Source organism: Polistes fuscatus, unplaced genomic scaffold (genome assembly GCF_010416935.1).
Source record: "Polistes fuscatus isolate 324 unplaced genomic scaffold, CU_Pfus_HIC Scaffold1, whole genome shotgun sequence".
Classification (NCBI taxonomy): Eukaryota; Metazoa; Arthropoda; class Insecta; order Hymenoptera; family Vespidae; genus Polistes; species Polistes fuscatus.
Window position 1 is genome coordinate 1,395,035 of NW_025112997.1, and position 13,131 is coordinate 1,408,165.

Here is a 13,131-nt window from a genome sequence, read left to right on the forward strand (position 1 = left end):
TGCATCGACTATTTCTCTCTCTCTCTCTCTCTCTCTCTGTTTTACATTCCTTTCGCATGTAAACTTATATTTGAAAATAATCGAAGCAAAAGATAGCTGTTAAAAAAGGAACATAAACTTTAAAGCGAAATTATTTGAAACTAACACGTTTCATCGAGTATTTATCAATAATTACGTCCACTTTGCATTTCGAAAAGAAATATTTTCTATTACTTGAAATAACTTAAATTAATTTTAAATATAACAGAAATTATGGAACTATCAAAAATAGTATTTATACGTTTTTATGTATATGGTTGACACTAAACTACGTAAAATATAGTAAATATCCCGTGCATGTATTTCTACAGGTTTTATCTATAAGAATATTACACTTATTTGTTTAATTTATTTTTACATGCAAAATCAATTTACAATCCCGATCATTGGTATATAATACGTGAAAACGTTTTAGCGAAATTGTTTTCCGAAGGTGATTCGGTATTTTGTGTTTATTTAGTATTTCACGTTACATGTAAAAGATTAAAGTACAATGTGAAGAAATATAAAAGATGGAATGAGAAAGAAGACTATTGAATCGTTCAAAAGTAACATCGATACCAACCTTTCGGTTAATCCAAATTTACCGCAAGGCATTGCGTGCCATGAAACACACACAACATTCCTCTTATTACTTTCTACGTATATCTTTTTCTAAGTATATACCTGAACAAACATATTTGCTATTTCTACTTGCCCTACGTGAAAGCTTTTACATCAGACTTTAACGAAGCATCCCTTCGAGCTATATGTTAGAAAAAAAAATAAGAGAATAGGTATGATTTTTATATATAACTGTATCTGTGCTTTACATGCATGTGTGTGCACTCCTATCTTGATTTACTTGGATTATTTGTTTCGTGCGGTTTATTTCTTCTTTTTTCTTTTTTATGGAAGATAATCGCGTAAAAACAGCCAATACGAGAAAACAAAAATATTAAAGAAAAGAATATATTTTACTACAAAAATATTTATTTCGCATATTTTTTATGAAAGAAAAAAAAAAAAGAAGGAAAGTAATTTTGAAAAAAATTACAATTAATTTTACCATAGTTGTAATATTATTTGTTTGTCCTTATATGAAATAATTTAATATCGCAACATTGAATATTCTTTAATAATATTATTCAATAATATCTCGCAAAATCGTTTAACAAACGATATGTAAGATTTCCGAAAAGCCATATAAGAAGAAACTAATTTTACAATGAAACTTTGGTAACTTGATAATATAAGTATACCACGATATAATCCGAACACTCAAAGTAGGATGCATCTCAAGATGTTGAAAGCTAATATCGTAACTTCGATCATAGCTATAAGGCAACTAATATTTTATCGATAGACGATAACACACGTGGGCTAATACATAATATTTTACGTACTACGAATACATACATTCGATACGTAAATTTATGACGTAAATGAACACAATTTTATTTAAAAACAAATCACATATATAGAAGTTACTAAAAGAATAATTTAGGAAAACGAAAAGAAAATAATTTCCAAAAAATAATACAACAAGATTGTTACGAACAGTCAAATTTTTTTTCAATTTGAGAAACAAACGAGAAAGAATAAACAAAAAAAAAAAAAAAAGAAGTAAAGTACAGTGACTCAATCATAAAACGTATGTATTACATACTACTACATATATGGTACACATGTATACATATAAGCAGTGTACTATATTTCTTTCCCGTACTTTCGAACAGCTTACGTTTCTCCATGAAAGGATTTATGGGCTAAAATCCAAAAAATAATAACGCCCTAGTGCATTCGGTTGGAAGAATCCGAGCGTTATATCAAATACGATGGGATTGGGTGCAATGCGACGTACACAACTCTGACGTCTCCAAGTTTCAACGATAAATCGTCAAATGCTAAAACTACGAATTACAATAATTCATTATTTTTCAATTCTTTTTTTCTTTATCTTTCTTTCTTCGACCAAGTTAATCCAATAAAATATATTGAATGCATAGAACAATTAAAAAAGAAAATATAATTCATAACTTTGTGTTTATATAAATTGCTATTTCGTTATTGAATTTTATTCTTTTCATCTATCTATAAAACTATCTATCTAAGAATAATTCTCATTATTTTTAATTGCCTTATCTTCTTTTCATTATTGAAATAAATCTTAAAAACTATATGTGAAATGTAGAAGAAAAAATAAGATTCGTACGTTTGAGTTTACGTAAATTACTGGGCATTATATACAAAAATTAGTGTGTTTCGTTATTTAATTAATATTATCTACCAATCTATATATATATATCTATTTAAATATAAATTACTATTTTCAATTTCTATATCCTTCTTTTTATCCTCGAAATGAACCGTAATAAATATATGTGATATTCATTTAAAAAAGAAATTCAGAGTCATATCATAAAGTTTATATAAATGACTACGTTTTCAATTGACTGTATTTCGTTATTAAATTTTCTCTTTATCTATCTATTTCTCTCTCTCTCTCGTTGTCGATCGATCGATAATAAGTCATTAAGATATCATAACACCTCGCAGCTCGTTATACGCGGTTTACGAAATTATCCAAAACGCATTATGCGTAGACCCCATCATCGTGTCCACGAAAACTGATCTATTTCCCTATAATATAATTTGGAAGGAATATGTGATTAACCAAAAACCCTGATCAAATTAGCTCCGAAAATGAAAGCCATCGTATCCGGCGATTTAATATTCGTGCGTGTCAGCATGTCTGCATGTCTGCATGGGTTTGAAACCTTTCATACGAATGTTTAAACTGCTAAACCAAAGTTCTCTCTATTTTATCCTTTTCTCTTTTTTGTATTTTCCCCATTAGGATACTACATTTCATTTCTGCATCGTCAGAATGGCAGTATAGTAAACCAACAACGAGCTTTTCGATTTAAACTTACCAATCAAGTTTCCTAGAACTTCCATTAAATTGCTAACCGGGATTAACTGATGTTAATTTATTAGATATTAATCATCACTGGCTAACGCAGTCTCGTTTAATTATATTTCGATTAAAAAAAAAAGAAAATAATAAAAAAAGATGGAAGGAATAAAAAATAAACTTTATATCCATCTCTGTCAATTTCTTAATGTATCAGTATGATGAGAAGAATAACAAGACAAATACAGTCTATATATGTGTGGGATGCGAGCACCTCCAAGCCAAACTTAAATAGGTATTCGTGAGGAGATTGGACGGTGGGCCTTGGATAGCTCAATGGTTAAAGAGCAGTCACCCGGAAAGCGGAAGATCCGGGTTCGAGTCCCGGTCCAGTCAGTCCAACGGCCCAATTTTTTCACGAATCCTACATATCTAATCACAAATATTGAAACGTAGCAATTATTTACAAATGTTTCTTGATTTAGGTCGACCGTTGAGAAAACGGATCCCAAGAAATTCAGTTTCTAGAGCGAGCAATTTTCAATATATAGATATGAGCGTAAATACATAAATTTATATATCGATCTTTGACACATAATAATCAAATAAACGTCATAACGAAATTACGACAAAAAAAAAAGAAATAAAATAAAATAAATAAATAAATTCTTATCGAGCTCAGTATGCTGAATCGTATGCTGAATAATATAATTGCAAATGTCGTATGATATAAAAAGACAGAGAAATAGAGAGAGAGAGAGAGAGAGAGAGAGAGGATACAAGTGGTGTAAATCGAATAATTGCAGTAAATGAGAGTCACCTTTAATCATCTAACTTAATTTTAAATCAAGAAAGGTAAACGTGGAAATTGAAGTTGCAACGAGACTTCTAATGATCTTAATTAAAGTAGAGAGGATAAGTAATCACGAGAATCCGCCACTAATTGTCAGAGAGATCAGTTGCATCTTCTTCTTCTTCTTCTTCTTCTTCTTCTTAACCAAGATAAATACGATTTAAAGTATAGAAAGTGGTAGTAAAAAAAAAAAATAACATAATTTATACAAGGAAAGAAATTAAACAAGAAATAAAGAACATTTAACAAATGTATTATTATTGATTTTAATACTACAAAACATTTGAATAACAGTGTAAGCAAAAAATGACCAACTGTTCCAACTGAACTGACAAGCTGAACCAGTGTTTTCTATACATCACTTTCCTATTTGCTTAATTCACTTTAAGTAATTCTTTTAAATAAAACTTATTAAAGTAATTAACTTATTAAATGTAACAAATATATACTAATGTATGTACTTCAATTTTATTATTATATATAAAAAAAAAACAAGCAATTTTTCAACGTATAGGTGTTCAGAGTGTAGTATGCGAAAGAAATTACTAATTCATAATTTCTATTTCAAATAAACAAGGTTCATTGCATAGAAATCTCATTGTCAATTTCAATCTTAATACCATAATTGACAATTTCTAGTTGTATCCAATTGAATCACACTTCAGCTTCTCTCTCAATCCTCTTCTCTCTATGATCTCTCATCTATAATGTCGACCACAGGGAGAGTGAGAAAGAGAAAGAGGAGGAGAAGAAAGAGAGGGAGGAAGTGGTAGAGGAAAGAGATGGCATTGCTTCCTTGCATGTCTGTTAATCTGAGTGAAACTATGATTATCAAAACAGGTCATAATCCGACCAAGACTATATCTCAAGTGTATTATCATTATCGAATCTCACGTTAAGATTGAGACCGAATTAACACTGTACGTTATTGGTTACTAATTATCCTAATAGCGTATGACTATTATCGGTATTAAAATTTTCATGATATATGCATTTGATATGATGATGATGATGATGATGATGATGATGATGATGATGATGATGATGATGATGATGATGATGCTGATGATGATGATGATGATGATGATGATGATGATGATGATGATGATGATGATGATGATGATGATGATGATGATGATGATGATGATGATATAATAAGCACCGAATTGTCTAAACGAAACAGGTACTGAGAGAGAGAGAGAGAGAGAAAGGGAATCAATTAACAAATGTTTTTTGCGTTCTGTTTTATTCTTTGTTAAGAGGGAAGAGATTGTTCAATTATTTTTGAACAAAAAGATTTATACGTACTTAAAAATTAAAAAAAAAAATTGAATCGATCGAATAAATAAAATAAAATACGCTGTTGTTTTTACACGTACTACCAACATTTCAAGTTTGATCATAGTTTTAAACGTGTATGCTTTTTCAAATGGTATAAAAATCTGTTTTCGCGCGTAAAGTATCAGCTTTTCATTCTCCTCGTCTCGTTCTTCTCTTTTTTTTATTTATATACACAGTCTCGTTTTCTAGGTGGAGATTATATTTCCATGTGTTTTTTTTTGTCGAACATGACAAATAGATATACTCAATACATATGTATAGATATATGTATGTAAAAAAGAAATATCGATTAGCCAAAAAAGAAAAAAAAATAACAAAAAGAAATGTGTTACTGTTTTTATATACGCTACACCTTTCAATCACGTTCAATCATATTTGTCAACGCCTATGTTCGGAAAGGAAATCATAAAAAAAAATCATACCGCTATCTTTTTCTTTTGTTATCGATTAGATATTACTTTTTCCTTTTTGTTTTATTATTATTATTATTATTATTATTATTATTATTATTATTATTATTATTTTCTCTCCCTTTTTTATTTCTTTTCTTTTCTTTTCTTTTCAAGCTTACTCGTAACCATTGAAATGATTTTTCCTGGCAGGTTCGCAAATCGCATGGTCGAACGACGACGTTTCTATCAATGAATGGGGAGACCGCATAGAAGAGCTAAAGGAATTATCGGGAAATCGTGAAATATAAGCTCGTCGATAAGGGTATACTTCCTCCACCCTTTTTTACATTTTTTTTTTATGTATCTATAGAATTTTCGATGGGAATCCCTTGAATGGAGGAAGCTCTCTCTTATTTCAAAATCAATGAAACGTTATTTCGTATACGTGAACACGTATAAAACGTCAAAAATAAACGAAAAAATCATATATTCGTTATCATCGAACACAAAACATATTCATACTTGGTTTTTTTTTGTTTTTTTTTTTAAAAAGAAAATAGCGAGATAAATGAATCGATGGAAAAAAAAAGAAAGTAACAAAAATCCGATATCGCAAATACGTTTAAATACGTGCAACCTCCCCCCCCCCCCTTTGTGATTTTTCGGATAGATTATTTGAAAATCGCACAACTCTCTCGTAATATTAATTCTAATCTGCGTTTGAGAGGTGCTGTGTCGTATCGTAAAATAATTAAACACAATTATTGCGATATTTGTTCGTTAGGTCAAAAGTTAATGGCATCTTTAAATTGACTGAATGAAAAACAAAAATTCGATTTAATTCGGTGGTGACAAATTTACGACCAAATGATGAAAAATATTGAACAAGTACGACACGTTAGCAGTCATAATATCGTTAAGGAACTAATGTAAATGTCGAATACAAAATGTTTTGATATTATTTGAAAGGATGGTTTAATAGAAAATATGAACAAAAATAATTGTTACACTTTTTGCATTTGAAATACTGCAAATTTAATCCTCAACCTAATATTATATCGATTTACTCGTAATAAAATGATCAATTTTATTTTTCTTTTTTCTCTATCTATCTCTCTTTTTGTTTCTCTCTGTCTGACTTCTTTTCTTGTTGATAAAGTACATGCATGCGTATTATATAATAGATGTAAATAAATATGCATATAAAATAGTCGAGTGTCCACGATAAAACGATTTGCGGATATTCCGAGGAGAGAAGTGCATTTGTTCTCGAATGACATGCTCCAATTCTCGCATGGAGAGAGTGCATATACTCTTTGAAAACGCATCTTTTTCTCTCACATCGGTCAGGAAAATTTCGTTCCTCGGATACGAGAGAGAGAGAGAGAGAGAGAGAGAGATAGAGAGAGAGAGAGAGAGAGAAAAAGAGATAGAAAGAGAGATGGATGGATGGATAAAGGGAAACTCGGAAAGGTGTTTGCTATTCGTAACAGTTGGGTATCCAATTTTTAAAGAAGAAGGTGCGAATAAATAAATAAACGAGAAAAAGTTGATATAATAAAATAAATAAATCAAATGAAATGAAATAAAGTTAATACGCTTGGTACATCAAATGCACCATTAAAGCACAAAATCCTATAAAAGGATTAAATATATGTATAGTATTTATATACGGAAAATAAATAAATTATATTCATTTGTGTGTAATTTAAAATTAATAATATTTATATATATTGTGTATATGCGTAAATATATAAACTAGATTAATTCAATACATTTAGGTGATAATAATTATTTAACAATTCCATATTTATTATAGAGAGTTATGTTTAATAAACCGTTAAAAAGCCCCTCCAACTAATGTAAATAAATTATGTATAATAATTTAAATTTTATATAAATTAATATTCATCGATTTTAATTAATTAATTATAATTTAAAATTTGTGAAATCATCATTTTAATGGTAAGAAATGTCCGTGTTAAACCGCATTGAAAAAATTTAATTCGATTTATGCGTTTTACGAGATATTATTAAAAATTATAAAATAATGCTAAATATGATTTATTCTCGTTGCAATTGAATTGAAAAGAAATCCAAACGATGTTCCGTTATTTAAAGTATTTTTTAATCTAATACGATCACGAGGATATTGTTTATCTCGGGAATAAAAGGAAAGAGATTAAAAAAAAAATGAAAAGAATAGAAGAAAAATAAAAAATAATATGAGCGAAACGTTGAAGTGATTCACACTATTATCTCATTCAAGTTCGAAACCGATGAATCTTCAAGCACCGACTTTTAATTGCTTTCCAAGAAAATAATCCATTCGCATAGAATTTCGCATCGTGGAAATCGCATTAAAGATTTTCCAGATTAAACGACGAAAGAAAGAGAGAAAACTTTACGTTTCGTTTGTCGTAGGCAACCTTTCTCGCGAATTCCGAATATAAAATCGCAAATTGGAGTTTAACGATCGTCCAACAGTTCCAAACTCGAGTCTAAAGGACGAAGAAAACAAAATAAGAAATCGTTTGAAAAGAAAGGCTAACTTTAAACGTTACAATCAAAATAAAAAAAAAATAAAAATCAATTTCAACGGCCAAAGAAAAATCGTTAAGAATTTTATATTCCAGCAAGAATAATTAATTAACTAATTGAAAATTATACGTCGCATTTAATATTTGATTAAAAAAAAAATTATATGAATTTACTCTGACAAAGAAAGAAAGAAAGAAAGAAAGAAAAAGAAAAATAATATCTTATATAAAATAATCAAAATAATTTAAAAGAAAATTGTAACAAAAGGGTAATATTAAACTAAATGAAAGAAAAAATTAATGAAAAAAATAGAAAACATTGATAAAACAAACGTCAATTAGAAATAAAATCAAACAATTAGTCGACATACGATATAACACAATAAAATGAACAAGAATATGAACACGAATGCTAATAAATGTTGTATGTAAGCAACCTCCTGTCCTTTAGAGTCCGTCATCGTTCACATAATGAAATATGCAAATTTCTTCCTATTGTTTTCTAACACGCATTGTCCGTGGCAACGAGGTGTATGTACACCGAACCAGAGGCTACAAACTGGTGGAAGGTCCAGCCACACATACGTTGTTTCCTCTACAAACAAGTAAAACGTGAAGCAGCGATTAGTATAAACAATTTCCCTCGCTACAGGTATGAAAACGAAAAGATAAAACACCTCTGCTACGTAAATAAATATATTTCTGAATTAGCCTGCTGAAAAAAGTTCCTACCGATTTAATACAGAAAATCTTTGAATTTCTTTACAAAATTAGGACAAATTTTGGTTCTGGCACAGACGTTATTAAAAAAAGAAAAATTCTACGAGTTCGACAAAGAAATGAAAACAAAAGTCAAATAAATTTCTCGATCCTTGACAAAAGTGGCCTAATTATTTTTCATATTCACTTACTAAGATGGAATACGTACAATTACAAGAATTATTATTTCCACTAATAAATAATAAATAACACTCATTAACAAAATTTACACATCTTCGTCAAATTATTTTTATTTCTATATAAACACTCTCGAAAAATAAAAAAAAAAGAGAAAAAAAAATAATGATGATAAAAATATATAAAAATAAAACAAACCGTTCCGTTAAGTGATGAGTTTAGGGCACAGGTGTTATCGAATCGTGATAACTAAAAATGTAACAGCTTTATCTTTCTCTTTTCAACACACATATAAGAATGTATGTATGATATATACGTGAAACATATGTGTATTACCCTCTATACTTCTTTACGGTCTTTCCACCCTCGGTAGACTTGTCTCTCGGAGAACAAATAAATTTCTTCACAGAGACACACACATACATAAGCAGCTCCAGCAGGAGAACAACCCCTCTCACCTCGTTCCTATACATTCTCTCGTTCTCCTTACCCCGTTTCGTTCTTCTTTGGGGTCACGTTCGGCTTAAAGACGATGACTCGTGATTTTTCTCGGTCAAGAAATCTTGTAAATAACGTCGGACAACAACTTCCAGTTATTTTCCTAGGTTAAAAAAAAAAATCTTACGTTACGGTGATAAACCTTTCCCACCACGTTTTTTTTTTACTAACTTTATCTTCCTTTTCTTTTTTTTTCTTCAAAATATTTTAAAAACTTCAATCAGAGTGTGTGTGTGTGTGTGTCTCTCTCTCTCTCTCTCTCTCTCTTTCTTTTTCTATTTCTTTTTCTTTTTCTATCTTTCAACAAGCCGGCGAAATTTAATCTTCTGTAAAAAATTTACATATACCCTTCTTCACAGATCGTATAACAATTACGAGAAAAATCTCTCATCCGTGGATGTTAGAAAGAAAAATCGGCAAAAGAGTATTGGATGTCTGTTTTAAACAAAAATGTTTTAAAGAAAAAAAAAAAAGAAAAAAAAGAAAAAATAATATAATAATAATTTAGGTCACCAGTCGGAATACGCGAATTTAAATCTACGATTCTGTTTAAGGATGTATTGAAAATTTTCCAAAATATATTCACACGAAATTTTGTCGTAAGAATATATTTAAAGAAAACAATATGATTTTAACGATTGAATAATTAATAATATTAATAAATTATCATATTTCTTTTTGAGTATTTATTACGAGAAAGAAATTTTAACGAACATAAACCATTTTCTTTTTTTCTTCTCCGTGCTATTCCTTTGAAAACATATATGCAGCAAATTACTTTCTTTTTTTTTCTCCCTCGTGGTGGTTCTCTTGCTTAATATAAAATTAGTAGAAAAAATAAGGTCTTGCCCTTTGAGAGTAATGAGGTCAAGTCTAAAACGGAAAAAATTATTTGGAAAGAAAGTCTGTCAACGGGAGAAAATAACGGAATAAAGGAATGAAATAAAAAATGTAAAGAAGAAGTAGAAGAAGTAAACGACAAATCAGAATGTTAATTAAAATCTATCAGGTTTCGAAGATAATTGTCTCACTTAATCAAAAATTAAATAGAACGATAAGGTATCTCGTTTTCTGAGAATAACGAGATCGAGGTTAAAAAAAGAAGAGACCAAATTATCAAGAATAGATAAATATTATATAATAACAGAATAAAGAAAAAAAGAAACATAATATATTCAAATCGAAAAATTATGATAAACTATAATTTCATTAATACGTTTAGAATTTTCTAAAGTAGAAATGAAAAAAAGAAACGAAACAAAAAATCCAAAAATAATTCTAACCAAAGTAGACATTTATCCGATTAAAATTTTAATAAGATTATGATTCGTAAAATAATAATTAAAAAAATAAATACTAAAATAACAAATAGAAATAATTTCTAATATAATAATAAGTATTATTAATAAAAAATTATAATATATAATATCATATATACACTATTATTTATAATATATATATATATATATATTTATTTATTTATTTATTATAAATAATTTATAATAATAAAATTAGAAGACGAGAATGTAAACTAGCGTATATAAAAAAAAAAAATAAATAACAGCGAAAATAAAGGTAAGAAATAAAATGGGGAAGGAAATGATATGACTTAAATGGTAAATCAGGATGTGAATTTGAAGCTGTCGTGTCAGTGTCGGTAGGGTCTGCCAAGTTAATAGAGGTCATAGGTAGAGAGGTAGGTAGAGAGGTAGGTAGGTAGGTAGGTAGGTAGGTATAGGTAGGTAGGTAGGTAGGTAGGTAGGTAGGTAGGTAGGTAGGTAGGTAGGTAGGTAGGTAGGTAGGTAGGTAGGTAGGTAGGTAGGTAGGTAGGTAGGTAGGTAGGTAGGTAGGTAGGTAGGTAGGAGTGTTAGTCGAGCGGATGCTGGATGCATTTCCCCCGGGAGAATCGATGGAGCACCTCTCGCCTCCACCCTTCCGTTACCTTCCTCTACCTTCCTCTACCTTCCTCTCCCTTCCTCTCCCTTCTAGACCTCGTGCCTGTCCTCTTTTCTCTCTCTCCCACTCATTCTTCCTACCCTTACCTTCCTATCTCCCACTCCATATTTCTCTCATTTTATCTCTCTACCTATGACCATTTCCTTCACTTTTTTTTGGTCTCTTCTATCAGGCAAACCACCGTACCGTATCAGACAATTTCTTCTTGTCTCTCGTTTTACGTTCTTTTCTTTCCTACTTTTTTCTTTTTTTTTTTACTTTTTTGTTTTATCAACTCCTTCTCTCCTTTTCTCTTTATCTTTATCCATCTATTCTCCTTTTAACCATACTTCCCTTCTCATCATCCATTTCAATCCTTTTACCTTCCATTGTTATCCTCTTCATTCCACGTTTCAACTACACTTCTTCTCTTTCTCCTTCTCTTTCTTTCTTTCTTTCTTTCTTTTTGTACGTTCATCCTTTTCTATCCTACTTCTATACTTCCTTCACATAGTACTACTGCACTAAGCTCTCTATAACTTTAAGCTCTCTTTCTCTTATATCATGAAGAACAAATATCCCGACATAATAATTGACATGCCATCGAAGCTTTCCACGAACGTTCGTTGAAATTCTTTTTCTAAGGCCCGAACTATTATAATACCTTTCTCATGGATATACTACTCGTTTATTCTTTCTATTATAGAAAATAAAGGATTTAATTGTGTATGATATGGGGGTGGGGGAGGGGAGAATGTAAGAATCAGAGTAAATTAATTGTATGTCGTTAAAATTTATGTAAGTTTTTACGACGAAATATTTTGAACAAATTCTAATATTATAGGAAAAATTGGGGGGGAGAAAAAAAGAAAATGAATTTTTAAATTTAAACAAATTTGATATATCATAAATGTTTGTTGAATTATGATTATTATTCTATTCTATATTATATCGAGTTGCAACCGATTTTGCGAACTATGAAAGAAAAATTCGAAAGACAGATTTAACAAAATTTCTAAACTTCGTCAAGAAGTTTTCTTATATATATATTTGATAAAATCGACACCATCAAAACGATATTAATTTTTCAATTTGTCACAACGTTGAACAAACTACCGGTGGTGCTATTGCTTACTGGTGGTGCAGTTGCCGTTACCGTTGAAAATATCGTGGAAACTTTATTCGTGAGTAAACTAAAACCACATAACTTTCGTCCATTTCCTCTCCGTTCCGCAGAGTGTAGAGAATATGATTGAAATAGGAAAACTTTATTCCAACGTTTCACTTTACCTTGAAAATATTAAACTATGATTCTCAATTAGTTAAGCACAAGATGCAACTTAGCAAAGCTAAAAGATAGGAAAAGGAGCTAAAGATTTGCCACTTTCTAACAGTTCCAATTAAGAAACATATAAATCTTATAAATCCAAACACTATCGTAAATTCACTTCAAGGTTTTTTTTTTAATAAGCGTGGCTTTTCAAAAGGACTAAAGACGAGAAGATATTTCGAACTTTTCAATAACTATTACGACCAAAGTGAATCTCGCCGATTGAGATTTTCGTTGAAATAGCTTAGGTTGTTGCTTTGGTTTGGTTTGGTTTGGTTTGGTTGGTTGGTTTGCTTCTTATCTCTTCCTTCCTTCCTTCCTTCCTTGCTTGCTTGCTTCACTCCCATAAGCCGGATCCTACAACGTGAAATCAAATTGCACTTTGCCTCAGGCAGAATCTTTTCAACGAA